This window comes from Plectropomus leopardus, chromosome 5 (genome assembly GCF_026936395.1).
Source record: "Plectropomus leopardus strain MGB_pleo_1.0 chromosome 5, ASM2693639v1, whole genome shotgun sequence".
NCBI classification, from domain to species: domain Eukaryota; kingdom Metazoa; phylum Chordata; class Actinopteri; order Perciformes; family Serranidae; genus Plectropomus; species Plectropomus leopardus.
The window spans coordinates 31,225,428-31,243,389 of record NC_142180.1 but is presented as its reverse complement, the minus strand read 5'-3'; the positions used below and the strand labels follow the sequence as shown (position 1 = coordinate 31,243,389).

Sequence of the window (17,962 nt, the reverse complement as noted above, 5' to 3'; positions counted from 1 at the left end):
GACACTACTTTATTAATTCTTTTGTGTGAATTTTTGCAGGCATTATATATTGCTTTAAAAAGATTTTTTTCCTTTTTCCTGTTGTGTGACTTATCGGTCCAGGTAGTTTTGGTGTAAACTGCTGAGTGTTGCAGATTTCAGCCATAGAGATGTCTGCCTTTTCTTAAATTTAATGGAACTATATAGCACTCCGCTTCTGGTGCTCATAGTGCTAAAAAAATACATTTGAAGAACTCATCAGCACTGTCTCTTTGCAGAAATCATGACCCCGTTATTCAAGATAATCCACAGACTTTGTTATAAGTGGCATCATGTAGGAACTATTTTCTCTCCACCAAACTACACCCCCCCCGAACCGTATCACTGTGCAGAAAGAAGCGTGGATTTACTGCTAGCTCACCTCACACCACTGAGCTAGCTAATGCTAAAGTTCAGCTGAGGACGACGTCATTAACGTTTACATCTTGCGCTGTCATGAGCCTCTCAACCACGAGTAGATGCATGTTCCCTTTTTCATTTTAGGGTGAACTGTCCCTTTAAATTCACACAAATTTGGCCCTCGAATAAAATGGCGGAGTAGACAGGTGAGTGATTTTAGACATAGCCATAGATTTGGTTTCACAGCAGGTGAGCAAAAGGTCGAACCTCGCAGAACAGATAGCTGGTTACAGTGTGATTACAGGGCAATGTTACTCAAATGATGACGTGTGTGAAACACACAAACAGCGCTACGAGAATTGGATTACATACCTGGACGTCACCACACCTGGTGTCCATATCACTCCTCAAAGACGGATAATGCACCTGTAGAAGAGAGGTGGGGGGACACGGGGGGGGGAGAGGCATATCATTAAGAAAAAGCACTTGTCAGGTAGCCCATTAGAGTACCATTACAATACCAATCTCTGCTCCCCATCTATCCCTCTCACAGTGTGTGAGTGTGTGTGTGTGTGTGCGTAATTCTCTTTGTGTGCCTCTAGTCACCAGCGGGGAGATGAGATCATTACCTGTGACTGTGAGGCTAATGTCACACTCAGCCTCAAAACACACACACACACACACACACACACACACACACACAGAAAGAGAGGGCAACAAGCACACACACACACACGCGCACACACAGACACACACTGAGACTAAACAGGCTAATGTGACAAAAGTACAGTGACCGCAGGGCTTGTCTCCATTTGGATAAGGCAGCCTGTTTTACAACGTGCTTCCAACTCTGCCAGACAAGAGAAACAAGAGGATAGAGAGAAGAGGGAGAAATGACAGAAGCATGAACAGAGGGGCATCTAATTGGAGACATGGTGGGAACGAGCAACGATCTCTCTGTTTCTGGTGGAAAGGAAAAAAAGGCGAGCTGCACTGTACGGAGAAAAAGGTGCAGCTGCAGACATAACGTATGGCTCAGAATAAGCTCATTAGCAGTGGTGGGGATGTGAATGACAGATACGGGGAGATGTAGAGAGGGATGATGGGAGGGGTGGAAATGGGTCAGAAGGTGGAGATGACTGGCCTGGCCTCTAATTAACTTCTCCATCAGCCTTATGGCTCTTACTTCCTATTACCTATGCAGTAGCACAACTGCAACAACATGACACTGTCTGGTGTGTGTGTGTGTGTGTGTGTGTGTGTGTGTGTGTAAAGGCAGGAATTCTCTGTTGCAACTTAAGCACACACAGATATAGTGTCATGTGGAGAAGTTGTGATTGCTTAAATACTTATATAGATTTTGAATTTCAGTTCGAGTGAATAATTTCAAATTTGTTTTACAAAACAAAGTAGGATCAACCAATGAGCTTGTTTTTGATCTGCTGGGCAACACGCGACACACTGAGGAGATCTGGGTCACTTGAGTTATTTCAAGTTTTGCCAGTCTGGTCCAGTGTACGAGTTTAAAACCAGTTTGATTATATTTTAACTGGCTAAGAATCTCGATTCTCGTTTTTAACGATTCATAATCGATTCAAAAATTCTAAACGTCGATTATAGACTATATTTACTAAAAATAGTCTATCCTTAACCCTCTAAATGTTTATCATTTAGAAAAGTCTGAATAATTTTGAGACTGTTTGTCGCCTTACTGTCGTCGCCGGTGAAAGCTGCCGGCTGCGCCGTTCAGACGGATGTCTCCGATGCATCGTAGCTCTTTCAGAAGCCTCAGTATCCAGCCTGGGTGTTTTTACGCGACCTTGTTCAATTAATAGATACCGACAGATCTGATATTGGGTGTGTTCCGTCAGTATTTTATCCAAATTTCGATGATAAAAGTACATTAGCATCGATGCTAAACGCCATATTGGTTTCCCATGGTTCCCCGGAGAGGTCAGAGGTTTGTTTCGGTCTTGTCCACCAATCGGAAGACGATCGCACGCTTTATATCCGTATACGTATGCCATACGTCATCTGGAGCAAACTGCACTGTGATTGGTCTAATCCATCTGTCGCTCTGTGTTATTGGTAGCGCCTCCTGTATTAGAATAACTCTGGCAGCCCCTATAATAAGAGACAACGGTAAATCAGGAGACAGTCTAACAAGCAGCAGGGCCTCACACAGGGCCTGTTCACTGTTGGCAGAGCAGGCAGGAGAATCAGGCCCCTCTCTGAAGTGTCAGGAGTGTGATGTGGCCCTCTGCATCATCACAGATAGGAGCTGCTTTGCAGAATGGCACAGATAATGGGATACACAAACAACTGCAAAAAATGATTGGACTTTTTTTTTTGGAAAAGTGTGTCCATTTTTTTAAACAATAATTACAATTTTTATTTTTTCACTTTCTGATTCCCAACACTTGGGGAGGAGGTTTTCTACAACAAAAAGCTTGTACATAATAAAACCTCCATAATTTCATACACATTTTGCTTTCATAACATAATATGCCACTGGCAAAACAAACTGGAGTAGATCCTGAAATTACACCTCCTATATTTTGAATCGGGAATCAATTTTGAATCGGAAATCATTTTGAATCGATTCAAACCCCTAATCATTATGTTCCACTCATGAGCAGCAGCACCTGCTATAATTCAGTATACTGGACTGGAGTCAAGTGTGTGGCTTAATATCAAACCGGTTTAAACCCAAACTCCACCGCCAGTCTCTGCAACCACAGAACCCTTCTCTAGGTAAATCTGCAGAGATGTTAACATTCATCTTTACAGAAATGTAATTATCACATAAGCTTTCAGAGGGAGGCAGCAAAGTGAGTGTGTGGGATATTTTTAACGTTATATCATGGAAGCTTATCCAGAGACTTCATTGCTTTATGAATCTGGTAAATTATTGTAATGCACACCATTAAAACACCATGACCTCACAGCAGGCTTATTAAAGGCTCCAATTATGAACAATAATAACATTTCAAGGGTTGTATAATCATGAAATCTGCCTCTCCTCTCTCTTTCTTTCCCCCCGTTACTATACGTGTTCCCTTTATGCCGCCTGTTTCCAGAGGGGAAAGTGTAATGTATACTGCAAACACTCTATACTTACTCATTGTTGTGCTTCATAAATTGAATTCTCCTTCCATACAGCATGAAAATAAAGCTAGAGGTGCACTCTGTGTTTATTCTTGTGCTGCTCAGATGCACAACAACAAACTGTGTCAGCACACACTTCACCCCCCACACTGAAATACATATGGTAATGCTGTGGCTGGCTCTCTCCTCCTACAGCACTCCTCCCCCTCGCCAGTCATCTCTGCTTTCTTCTCTCTTTTTAATTGTCTCTTTCGATCTAGATTTGTTTTCAATTTCAATTACTTAAGCGTCACATTAGCATTACTGGTAAGCACAAACAGTATTAACAACGCAATTTACAAAACATGTAATTTCACCCTCTCTCTCTCTTTCTTTCACACTGCCGCTCTCTCTCTCGCCTCCCAAACACACACTATGTGTCCCTCTCATAATCATGTTGCAATCATGTGAAAAAGCGTAGGAATATTAAATATTAACTGCACATTCATTCAGGGCAAGCAGAATATGAAATGAATTAATCATGGTGTACAAGGCTGTCTAGATTCTTATCCTTTATCCTTATCTGCCGCCGTGTGCTGTGAGGATGCTTCGCAGGAAATTAGCAGGGGCCAATGAGAGGGGCCAGTGTGTGAAACTGTATGTATGGATACACCATATATGTGTGAGAGTGTGTATGCATGGGTGAATGTGTGAGAATGCAAAACCTGTTACTAAATGCCACTTTATACCACTTATTCATCCCACAAATGTTTCTATGACAGTAAATACAATTAATTAAAGGAGCAATACACCATTTACTAGTACTGGGTGGTATCTGCTGAGCCAGTGAAAACAGTTTTGCACTCGCAGCTGCGAAAATGACCCTGATGATGTCACAGTGAACCTATTAAGTGAAACTGACCATTAGTCAGGAAGGACATAGCCATACATTTTCTGCTTTTGGCTGAGATAAACGGCATAGTGCTGCAACAGTTATCTATGGTTTATTTACAAGGCTTTAATTTTTGAGTATTCTACAGTAATGCTGTTTATTTTGTTATTTGTTAACAAAAACAAACATTTATGATTCCAAAGGGGGTTGGTTTAATATTGTTTTATCTATACACTCTTTGTGACATAATAACAGCTTGTGACAATTTTTCTATCATGGCTAAATTACAGACCTGCATAAACACTAATAATAATAGGCTCCGAACCCGAGACGGCACCAGACAAAGCACTGGGAAACAGACGTTCAGGAAAATTGTACTGGCCCCAACAAATTTATTATTTCAGATCTATAATTATTCTTTTTTTATTGTCATTTCTCAGCACTCACATACAATGAAACAGAATTTGTCCTCTGCACTGAACCATCCTGTACACTAATCAAAAAAATAGAAAGAAAAATATCCAATATTATATTTACACTAAACAGCTAACCTGCTTTAGATCACAACCCTATCAACATCCTGACCACGGACCAATCACTGGGAAAAGGATCCAAAAAAAAAAGTATATATTTTAATGAGGTTAGTAGAATTGTTTTATTGCCCCAGGCTTTCCATTTCTTTTCTAGTTTTTGAAACCTGACTTCTATCAATCATTTACGAAACTAAACATTAGCTGATTTTAGCTAAATTTTATTATATAAAATTGATTTTATCCCAAGTGATATCTGACACCTCTGGCGAGACACCTGTGTGATGATCACTGGAATTAAAACTAAAGATTGTCTTTCATTAGAAAAACAATCCACAAACTATTAATTGGCTCCTGTGATTATGAATGCAATTTTTTTGTCAGATAGACCTCATCAGTCATTAACTACTTTTCAGCTTTTTAATTGGTAGCAGAAACAGTATTTCATTACTTTTGAAGTGTTTTTATGACATATTCAGAGTAGTTTCTTTGTTATTCAACTAAATACCAAACAATATTACAGTATATAATAGAGCCGATTTTGGCAGCCTGCCTGTTAACCAGCACAGGTCATGGAAATATTATCTCTTAAGATGAAATGTGCAACAAAGCTAGAGTTGCACTATGTTCCAGAAGTGTAGTATCCTGCATTTTGAATAGGGACAAGTCAGGGTCTCTCTGCTGATCCAATTTCAACATTATTTTTTAGCCTCACAGAAATCCCCCAACTTTATAAAATAGTGTCTCTTTGTCATTCACAGCGACAAAATTTTATCCAAAATGTAAAAAGTAAAATAAAATAAAACATATTGTGGAACACAAAAGAAATGGAAAATCTCAAAGAATCTCTTTCGGAGCCACAATTCAGGACGAGCACAACTTTGAGTTCAGAATGATTCTCTCATCCATCTCTCTCTCTCTTCATCTCTCTAGCATGTCTATCTCTCTATCTCTCACGCTTGATGGCCCCCCTGCATGCTCCTAATAACCCATGATGAGTCCTCCACACTTGAGCACCCTCCCATCAGACACCCGCTGAGACTCAAACACACACAAACACACACACACAAACATGTGCACACACTCTACCCCTCTGTGTCGGACATACAGGGGTGTGGATGATGACAGTCATCAGCGGGGCAATTAATGGGCCCGTCCCCTGGTCACAATACAACAGAGAGTAGAAAAACATTAGCCAGTGTGGCTGGATCCAAATGGTATAATTAGCCTAGCATGCTGTTCCTCACTTGGACCTAAAACCTAAAAGCACAGCCAGCACTGATGCAAAGACGTGGTGAAGGAGGGAAACCAGGGAGAGTGTAGAGAGAATTGGGATATGAGGGAGTACAGGCAAACACACACCATTCAAAGATAAGATAAGGAGGCTGAAAATAGTAAAGAGATGAGCACACAACAGCTCTGTAGTAATATGCAGCCTGAATCTGGCTCTGTTTTACTCTAAAAGAGGGAGAGATCGGGGAGTGGAGGGAGCACCAGAGCAGAGTCAGCCTGGAGAGAGTGATGGAGGTAAGAAAGAGAACTGAGAGAGAGGCATAAAGGAGAGGTGGACGGCGGGAGGGAGAGGAGAGCGGTGTAGACACGGGACCATGCTCGTAGCATACTGATGCTGCTGTAAGACACGCAGTCAGCGTGGCCTCGGCTAAGCAACCAAGCATGTGTTGCAGAGGGCTGGGCTGCCTCATGACAGTGTCTGTGTGTGTGTGTCTGTATCACGTGTGCATATATTATGATGTGTGAAAATAACACAACAAGATGCAGTTTGGATGAATATACACTTTATGGGAGGACACGTGTGTTTGAGTGTGCACGTGTGTGATTGTGTGTGTGTCCTGTGCTGCAGTGGGCGGTGGGTTGTTCATTATGCTGTGTGTGTCTCCTTCTGCAAAGCCTCTGTTATCACAACAGAGCCCCAGCAGCTCCTGCGCTAGCTCTGTTTCCATACCTTAGTCCCATGGGAGCTCCTATAGCATATTCTGCTCCTCAAGGACAGTATAGCAGAGCTCCGACAGAAACGCAGACCACCATAACCCCACACAGCTAGGGGTGTCACAAGAACCAATCTTTCGGTCCCAAGTCCTTGCCAAAATTCAGAATTTGTGATGATACTTGTTTTTTCTTCAATATCATAGGCACAGTTGCTATCTGGGGTGATTTTCTTCCAGACCTGACAGGAGTAGCATATGCAGTTTGCCTACATGTGTCCTAGTCTGCTGTTTAAGGACCCACCAGCATGAAGAACAATAACACTACATGGAAGATGGCAACAAGTGCAGCTGCAGCGACAATTCCTTGAATTCGACAACTTGAGTTGTCGACAAGTGAGATAGTACAAGTGGTGCATGACAGTACTTGGCATTTGAGGTAGGGGTGCATGGATATATCCATCTTAATCAGTATATCAAATCTATGGCCACTGATGCAAATTGAAAACATACATACAGTCATTTTGAAATTCCCATGGCGCATCTGTGTCACCATTTCCAACCCTTGCACAACTCTTTCCTAAACACAGACACAGTGCTAGAAACCTAGCACCAGGCTAACATGCTACTTTTCCAGTATTGCGACATGTCTAATCTCAACCAGCTTATCTCATGAGCTCCGGCTCATCAACATAAGACAATTTAAACACAGCAAGTCTGTATCCATTTCTATTTTTTTCTGAATGCTAAGGAGTAAGAATGTAAAGTTACATTTTTCTCTATAATAATCAAATGTAAGCACTTTGTATATCAACAAAAAAGAGCATGAAACGTTGCAAAAAAAAAAAAAAAGCATAAGGAAACAGAGGAACAAAGAAATAGACAAAGTCTTGCTTAAAGCACAGGGTAGCAGCTGGATGAAAAAAGGAAAAAAAATTACATCAATCATAATGTTCAAGTGTCCATGTAATTCTTTACAATTTGAATTACATTTGAAATTCTCAGTGAAACAACAAGACTAGATTCAGACGTTATTATATCTGCTCCACATTGTAAAGTGTAGCCAGAAGGCTGCCTGTATAATCTCCCTTTCTCTTCTCGCTCTATCTGACTCTGTCCAGGACCCAACAGGAGGCCTGCTCTTCCTTTGTGCCTCACTCAATCCCTCATATTCACCCGTCTCTCAGAGAGAGATCCAGAAATGGATTTCATTCATTAGCAGAGATGAGAACAGCTTGCAGGGGGGTACAAAAGTGTCTTTTTCTGCGTTTCTAAAAGTGTGCCATGTTGTGAAAAATAGAAGGAAAATTTAAAAAAAAAAAGGAAAAGAAAAGCAAAAATGCTCCGCAATGTTCTCCTCCATCTTTAATGAAAGAGAATGAGAGGAGCCGTCGCTTTCTGTCTCCCACTGCTCCACCACAACCTGATTACTGTCTGATGATGATGGCACTACTTCCTGACATCTAATTGAAATAATTGTGTGTAATCACTTTAAAACACTGGCAGGAGACATGCGAGCGATGAGAAGTAGTTAAGAAAGGCAACGGCATTTTAATTGAATCTTCCCAGATGCATCTGATTCCATCAAACAAGTCTAAAACCACCAGGAGACAGGCACACACACAGCGGTGGCACAGTTCAATTGAGAGATGAATGGTGGGGTAATGGGTTTAGGGGCTGTGAAAGGGAGCGGGGTTTAGGTGGATATGCTTCAGCCATTCTCTCATACTCGCACACTTTATCCCACATAATCTGTAAGAAATCTTCAGAGTCCCGCACTGTATCCACGTTGACTTTCCCAGAAACGGATCTTTAATACAATGTTTCACATAAACAACCCAGGTGAGGATTTTGTACCGTTGTTGCTAATGCTTGAAAAAAACACCTTTTGTGGCTCGGCAGCACCAAAAGCCTGCAGCTTGTGATCACAAGGCAAAGACACCTTGCGGGTTTTGTTGGGATGTATTCTTAACTAAAATGCTCAGTCTGGACCTCTCTGCATAGCCGCCATCATTTCATGGGCCACGGGGCGACTCTGTGGGTTTCTGAAGGCCCGTATCACACAGAGAGCCCAGGCTGGGGAGAGCCTGTCCACAGCCATTTCCCTACTCTTTAATCTCAGCGGCCGACTGGAGAGAGCAGCGCTGCACATTCCATTAATGTAAAGTGGGGCTTGAAGGCCCGTAATTTATTGGCTCTGCAGACTCGCCTCCCCTCATCTCACTCATACTGGCTCCCGGCCACCAAATACTCCCCCTGATACCCGCCGACATGCAGCACCCTGCGCTCAGCGTTTTACGCTATTTCTTCCTCCCTTTACCTCTCCTTCTTTACCTCTCTTTGCTTCTCCCTCCGTCTTCTCCCCATTCAAACCTATTGCCTGGATGTCTCTCTCAATAGCTCTCTTGCTTCACCTATCATGCATGCATACAGAGATTCCCTCTGCAGAGCCTTTCTCCAGTCAAAATTATCACAGTATTTCATCCCAGCCGCTCCCAAAGCTTCTGCTATAAAAGGAGCCAAAGCCTGGCTCCTTAAGCCTCTGCATCACTGATTTAACGGATAGTTTAATTACAACCAAAATGACACACTCAAAGAGCCACAGAGATAACTGCAGGAGAATAGAAGAATCCCCTGCTGAGAGCAATGAAGTTCCAGAGAAAGAAGTGTGCTTGTAAGACAGAAAAAGAGACACAAAAATCATGTTTTCTCAGTTGATCCTCCCTCCTCCTTCAGTTTCTTCAATCTGGACTAATTGTCATGATCTGTTCTGCTGTATTAAAGCAGCGTTTCCAACAAAAGCTTTCAGTACCGTATCCTTGGAACCAAAAGTAACACCTACGAACAGGTACCTGGACTGCAGATCTGATTAGTGATCCACCGTGGACCGTACTCTTACTTGTGGGCGGGGTTGCCCAGCAGCAATTGCTGTACTTCCTCGTTCACCAGTGATACAGAGTGAAGTCGACACCCCGTTTACTGTCCACAGAACTGGGCTGCAGGCTGGAGTGAGTTTCTGGCAATGGGATACACAAAAGTGTTGGGTTTGTACATTGACTCCTTGTCAGGCAAGAACATAGGTTTAGTGCTGCCAGCGTGCATTGAACAAAGTTCGACACGTTATACTCCAAGTGAGAATCACAATATATGGTCACGATTAAAATACATTTTTAAATGCTTGAAGATCCATTCATTACTAAAAGTGTTTGTCATCCAAAAGAGACAATATAAAAGGATGGGGTGGTCAAAGTTGTCATATTGAAATTTAATGTGTGTTGATGAACTACTACAGCGTCATTTGACCTGGTTGTAAATGCTGCTGTCACTTTTCCCACTGCATACATAAGCCAAATGTTAGCAGGTGTTTATCTGTGTAGTAAAAAAAACTATAAGTGGGGGCAGGGGAAAGAGGTGGTATCATCCTAAACCCAACTGCACTGAAAATAACGCAAGAAGAGGGTGGTTTATGCAACTGTTTTGCTGCCAATCACACACATTCAGAGAGAGATAGATGGGGAAAGAGAAAGCTAGAGTGTTTCTTGCTGTAAGCTTATTTTTGTTGTTTTTTGGATTACTAATTTAAGATGAGTCAGGACAGCATTTCTCAGTCTTTCAGGTTTTTGTTTTGCCAGCAAACTCAGAACGAGTTATTCCCTTCAAGAGCCTGAACATGTTCTTAAATTGAGCCTGGACGAAGGAGCACGTTCTTGTGCTGAAACCATCATAAAGGTGCCGATGTAGGTTCTACAAATTTAAGGTATGCCTTAATTGTCTTAGTAGCAAAGTCAGTTAATGCTGCACATGATTGCGGCATCATGGTATTTCAGGGGAAAATGCACTCTTCCATTATCACGAGTTAAATACCTAGCAGTGCTGCTCCTGGTTTGGCTGAGCTTTCTATCAAACATTCATCGATGAAATGCACCTTAAGGATCATACTTTTGCCTTGTTGCAGTCCTCTTACAGGTTTTACCCTCCCTGGAGCTGGAGCATTAAAAAAACAGAGCCACAGTGACAAACATTATTCATAAAGTGGATCCAAGAGAACATACTAAAGACTGTTTATAACATCAGGATTATCAGAACATAAAGATTTAGTTGGGTTACAGACACTATTAGTTATATTTAGGGAAAAAAAGCAGATATTTACAAAAGAAAATTTACAAAAGTATTTCATATTTTTGCACAGACTATATTAAAGCAGATGTGTACTTCAGTTGTTGGCATCAAACTCTCTACAAATTCTCTACAAAATGATTTAGAGAAAGGTATATATATTTTTCATTTCAAGAAAATGTATAAAGAAAGAATAATCAGACTATACAAATGTCCCCTTGATGAAGGTGACTTATCGTTTACGGCTCTTGATGCTTCTCCTGATTAATTCTTCTTTTTCTCTTTTTGAGTTTTAGGTATTGTTCGTTAAGTAACTGTATTTGACAGACCATCTGTTTCGCTGAGATAGATGCTGCTAGGTAAGATAAGAGTTTTGTCTTTTCTGTGCTCCTTTTCAATCATGGAATACATTATAGTTGTTTTAAATGTAAATCTAAGTGTTGTGCATTAACATAAACAGAACAAATTTTTAAAAAAAACAAAAAAAAACAAGGAAATTCAATGTTATTTCATAGGAGCAGAACACACCGACTTCTGAGTCTATCTTGTTATGTTATAGTCAAGACCAACTAAATTTGACAAAATCCAGCAAGGCTTTACGTGGTTGAGACCGAGTCAAGACCAGGACCAGACCGAGTCCCACAATGCATAACATACTTATGATAAAATGTGGAACCATCACTCCTCAAACTGATCCGAAAGATCCACATTCCCTCCCTACTTCCTGCCCCCTTACTTCCAGCACTCTTGCTCAGACCTCTTCTTCATCCTCGGCCTCCACTGTGATCTCAACTTCACCCTCCTTCAAATTTTCACAACTGCATCTCACACGGTTGTGATGCTATGACAGTGACAAAATCTGTCCACAAACAGACATATAAACACCAAACAAAGTACCCAAAACCACCTGTGTGGATGTTCCTGCTACAATGGGTGTCTCACATTGTGCCATTATGACACACACACATGCAGACTCACAAGATGGAAACAATACCATCCCCGCTGTCATGACAGGTAAAAATCTCAGCAGGAAAACACAATTTTCTTTGACCTCTGACACCAGAAAGTAAAACTCCTCTCGGAGACAGCCGCTTCAAATGCTGAGACAAAAAAACAGCCTCTTCTGGTAAAGAAAGTGACACGTTAGGTCTTAAGAGACGCCCCAATCTAATTCATAAACCTCAGATGATGTAAGCAACAGGCTGAGCAGCACATGAGCTCAGGTGAAGGTCTACTCTGCACAAGCAGCATTATATCAGAGGCAGTCAATACACCACTTTGTCTATAATGAACTTTATGTCCCAGGACCTCCATCATATGTCTAAACAGACCTGCAGTATAACCCCTGTATCAGGACCACAGGACCCTGGAGCTACATTGACTACACAGTTGTAATTGTTTTCTAATTTAAAGTCTTATTTGTTGTGTTTTGTGAGTGCAAAATGTTTCCCTGCATGAATTGTACAACTTTAGAATTAGGATTTAATTTGGGAAATGTACAATCCAATTAAAGCGCCAACTTTAATGTATGAAGAAAATCGATATATTGATATCAAGAACCTCTGTGGACTTTTTAATGAAGGCATTTCAGTAATACTATCAGTAATGTTTGTTTAATTTGCTTCATTATTTTGAGTATTTCATTTATAGTATTGGCTATGATAATTCGATCAGAGTTAGCTTTAACTACGTAATGTCTGGTACCATTTTACTGGCCTGAATTTGGACTTTCATCATTCTGTACGCCTTCTTTTTGAGTTTTAGGTATTGTTTGTTAAGTAACTGCTATTGACAAGTTGTTTCTGTGTCACCTTGTGGGTCTTTTGTGGGTCTTTGAGGTAATGTTGTGTCTTACTGTGATAATTGTGTGTCTTTGAGGCAATTTTCTGTTTTGTTTTGTTTTTTGGTCGTTTATTAGTCTTTGAGATTGTTTGGTGTTCAGTAATCCATCTATGACCAGCACTTCCCCATATAATGGTTACCGCACAACTTATAGCAATTGCATTTCTCCTATTCTGATTCTCATCAAATGCCACAACAGTATTTAGTTAATATCCAAGAAAATCTCCTCTTTTTGTCATCCATACAAGTCTAATTTTCCATTTCTGCTCTATTTATCAGTTTGTGTCATGTCTTTGTTATGGTTTAGTAAGAAATAATTGTGTCCAGTTTGCTTAATCATGCTTTGGTTATTAAATCAAAATCCATGCTGCATTGCTCTAAATAAAGCTTTTTTAATCAATAAAGATTGTTTTTTTGTGTTTTTTTTTCATCACTATGCAGTAATAACAGCAAATGCACAAAAATAGCATCTCTCTTATCTTGCCATTGAAGTCATTCTCCTTATTTGGTAATCCAACGGGAATCATTAAATCAGTAGATTGGTCAATAATATGCCAGTTCTGTCTAATAAATTTCATATTCCCAAACAAATGACACCGTTATCAGGTAAATTCCTGCAGTTGCAACGATAAACGCTTGAGAGGCTTTACAAGAAAAATACAAGAAAGAATGTTAGACTGCGATAAAACTAAAAGTGGATGTTTCACTTACACATACAGATAAAATGAGGAAATAAAATAAATTCACAAACACCCCCACTGGTTATTGTGTGTGTAGCGTGCAATTGAATTATAGAAGGAGAACAGCCGAGCTGGGACTTGTTAGAGTTGGCAAAGAGTTTTTAAAGCCACAATAACAAGAGGAAGTAGGTGGGGAAGGAACAAGTGTTTAGTCTAAAAGCATAAAAAGCAATCAGAAGCTATGAGCCTCAAACTGTAGGTAAATGGTATCTTATTACAGCAACAATGAATTAAACATCTGCATCTCCTTACATTTCCATTGTTCAAACGCACGTGGAAAAGTACTGTATATCCAGTCTGTCTCTTAACACCACAATTTGTAGACTCGCTAAGCGGTAGTTAAATGAAAACAAAATTGAATAAAGAATTAGTTAGACTATCAAGTAAGCAAGAAATGCAAAATTTATTAGCTGATTAAACTGTGTACGCGGTCAGAGAGGAGCTACGAGAGGGGCGCAATTGGCCAGTGGGCTGCCTCTTACTTATTCATGCTCGGGCTAGACGTCTCTCTGTAAATTATTTAGACCTTTTCTTTGTGTGTGTGTGTGTGCGCGTGCGTGCATGTGCGTGAGTGAGAGAGAGAGACAGAGAGCAGTGTGTGAGTGAATTATGAAGGTTATGTGTATATAGCCACAGTAGGGATCCTCTTTAGAGGGGTCACTGGCCATGTTGTTGAAATAACATTATTATATTGCCACATGGTGCTCCATGTGCACGTGTGTGTGTAAATCCATCAGTGAGAGGGGTTTCCCATTTAGGGAATGGATCCTTGGGGACGTATTGTGGACAAAAAGGCCAAACATTGAGATAAACATTGCATGAAGCTGAGATGGAAGCGGGGGGGAGCAAAAATGGAGGCAAGGATAAAAAAAAGGAAATGCATTTCTTATCTTCATTTTTTTTTACATACATCTATCCCTTTTCCTTTATTCCCACCTCTGAGGGGGAATGAGTCCATGATGGAAATGCCTGCCCTTTCTTTGAGTGTATTGTCAGGACTGACTGTAGGGGTCCTGAGAGAGGTGGCTGTGCATTTGACGGGTTAACATGTGAAATAGCTATGCTAATCGCTATGCTAATTGCGTTTCTGAACGCATGTTAGCCCACTGTGAGCTATTTCACAGCAAACAGCCATGGCCTAAGCTGTGAATAATGACCACTTCAGCTTCTGCAAGGATATGTAAGCACCGGGCGGCTGATAGACAGGGTTAGTGGGCGGCTTAAAGAGAGGGGAGTGAAGAGCGATGAAGAGAGAGGAGAGGGGGTGGAGAGAGGAAGAGGAGGATGAGGAAGGATGGATAGAAAGTATGACAGCTTTCTTCATAATTACTCACATCTGTCTAGCCACTCTCAATCCTTGAGTAATATTCATCTGACAGAGGAGACAGAGACATAGGAACAGCCTTTACTTAAAATACATGTCTTGTGGCTGCATCACATCATGGACGATTGAGTCGACAGACTGCTGAAGAATCTCTGTCTCTTCAACAACAGATTTTTCCCTGTTATTTTTTTTTTCGCTGGTACCAAATGGTGAGTCTAAAGGAGCCGCCGCTCTTTGATTGTGAGGTACTCACACATTCAGTAAAACTGACGTCTAACAGAGTCTCAGATAGTTTAAGTTTTCTCCCATTAAGCTCCTTTAGCTTTGTTTAAAGCTGCATTCAAACCGACAACAGCATCACGTACAAACGTCAGTGTCTACATTTATTACAATGAGACAGTTGGGTGTTGCAGCAACATTAGGGGCTACAGAAAAAAAAACTGCAAACAAAACAAATGGCAACCAAACAGAAAAGTTTGTCCCTGCACAATTTCTGCAGTAGCATAATCTGGCATCTATCAAAACAATGCAGCCAAAAAATCCATAAAACTGCACATATAAGGTAGAACTGAACAGTAAAGAATTGTGCTCTTAAGAAAGTAGTTGGGTTGCCACCCATATGTAGCACAAATATCCAAATTTTTCCAAAATCAGCAAAATAAACTGCAAATGTATGTGCTTTTTTGTTATCTGCTACTGTTATGAGAATGGAGGTGTCTCATTGAGATAAGCACTAATTTTCCAGTCAGGTGCCATTGCTGAAGAGGGTGCAACGAGATGACACTTTTAAAAAAAGACAGTCAAACCTCAAACAAAGAAAAACGATGGATGCATAATAACAGGGAAAACACTTGACAATGCAAATAGGACGTTTTGAACATCTAATATTTCAGCTCTGTGCCTCTGGAAGAGTTTTGGAACAGCTCCTTTGCACAAGCGTGCTAAAAGCCATCACGAGATGAAGAAAAACGCTTTTGGTGGCCTGAGCAATGACAGCATGTCATCATGTTATCACTACATCTGTTTCCATTGCACTAGTCACATTTACTTTTGATCAATACACCTAACTTTTCCACCTCCCCCATGCATGAAAACATTTGTGCAATATTTCTGTTTCTCTTGTTTTTATGTGCAAATTGAAAATACACAGAAAAATAGGTGAATGAAATAACATCTTGTGATTGCTGCCATAAGTTTCCAGATACACCACTGTGGAGTATCATGATGTTTGATCTTTCAGCTATTCTTACATGCAACGACATTGTCAATCACACAGTCAATCATAACCATAGAAATAGGTGGCAGTTTACAGGTGGAAGGGATCAAATTCAACATTTGAATATCGGGAGTAGAGGATGTAGCTGAGAATTTTATTGGAAAGAAACATAAATGCCCGACTGCATCAATACTATGTTCACCATTTATCTAAATTTTCTGTTCTGAAAAGATCTTTTCTTTTAAATGCACACAGGAAAACTACTACATCATCTGTTGTGGATCTGTTGTACAGCTTGAAAAGGCCTTGTAACTTTTATTTTTATTAGAGTGAACCCACCAGCATCCTATAAAGATAAGACAATGCTGAAATGCCTCATTGTCATGAGATAAAGCCATACAGAACTGGTACTGGCTGGGATTTGTTTGGTAAAGGAGGAAGACAAAGTACCCAGCTCCGACTGTAAGTACCTCTCCTCCTGACCTTGTTATTGTCTGGTATTGAGACCTTCCCACCAACATCAGTGCTCACATATTGCATACCTTGAGTGAGCCGACTCTTTGATAAGGTATAATAAAGTATATTTACCTAAGACTTCATCTAATTAGAAGACAAACAAGAACTAAACACTTTCAACGCATTTGAAAACATTACTTTTCTACTATAAAGGCTTCTATAACATCGGTAAACCAAACCAATATATAGGCGTTAGATAACAAACTCAAAACCTCTGTGCCAAATCAGTTTCCAATGGGATATCAGGAACTCTAATAATCTTTGTTTCTCCAAAACTTGGGCAAATTCTGGACAGAGCCATTCAAGCAGGAGACCCTTTTTCTCTATGCAAATCTGATAGAGCAGAAGACTCTGGTGATAAAAGGTTAAAAGGCATGAGCTTTATGGCGAATAAGGACTGGTGACAGTGAGAATGTGAGGTGTAGTCCTGTTCCTGCTGTGTATCATTGCTATGCGCCATGCAGAGGCAGTTTGCAGAGAAGTGCTGCCCATATTTGGAAGGAGTGACACTGTGGCCACCTTGTTGGGGTCAGGATGGTGTGTGGACCGACTAAAACGCATCCTCTAATGATGCGAGAGAAGGAACCAGTCAGTCTAAAGGACGTTCCAAAAAAGAAAAGAAAAAACAGAAGCAGATTAACAGACTACAGTTAAATCATTTCCACACTCAGAAACAATGGATTTCCGAACAGATGTGGAGACAAAGACGATTAAAAAAAAGCAGCCGACAATGTAAGAAGATGCAAAACAGGACTACATGACAATGCACAATGCACTAGTGTTGTACCTTGTATGACTTCATGTGGCAAATAAATGACTGATTGCTTGATTTAACTTTTTGGTTTAACACTTTGAAATTTGGACTAATTGGCTTAACTTCTTTCAAAAACATGCAAAGTAGACATTGAGTTTCTTAAGACAAAATGACGCAGAAATTAACAAGAAATTAGTATTAAATTACAAGAAAATTACCTGAAAAAGTAAATAAATAAAAAAAAATCTAAAAAGAAATAAACTGGGATTTTTTTTGTAAAAAATAATTAAATGAATAAATTATATATACATACATACACACACACACACACATATATATATATATATATATATATATATATATATATATATATATATATATATATATATATATATATATATATATATATATATATATATATATATATAGGATAAACATAAAAAATAGTTGGCTGGACATTTTTCCCTAGCTTTTTTTAAAGTCAGTTTCTAAATCTACTAATCTCTTGCAATTTGCAGGACATTTCTTGCCAAATAGCTCTTTGCCTTTTTTTCTGGTCTTTTTGAAAGAAACCAATTTGCTCATGGTTCAAAGGTATAAAAACTTGTGAAAAGCATCTGAACA

General features: G+C 40.1%; 1 protein-coding gene across 1 annotated transcript in view; it reads right to left on the bottom strand.

The window, feature by feature from the left end:
• The window catches only part of dab1a (DAB adaptor protein 1a), a 297,375-nt gene that overhangs the window by 118,977 nt on the left and 160,436 nt on the right, over positions 1–17,962 (bottom strand). The window contains 1 exon segment of the mRNA XM_042484070.2: positions 751–804. The gene's annotated coding sequence lies outside the window, so the exon portion shown is untranslated.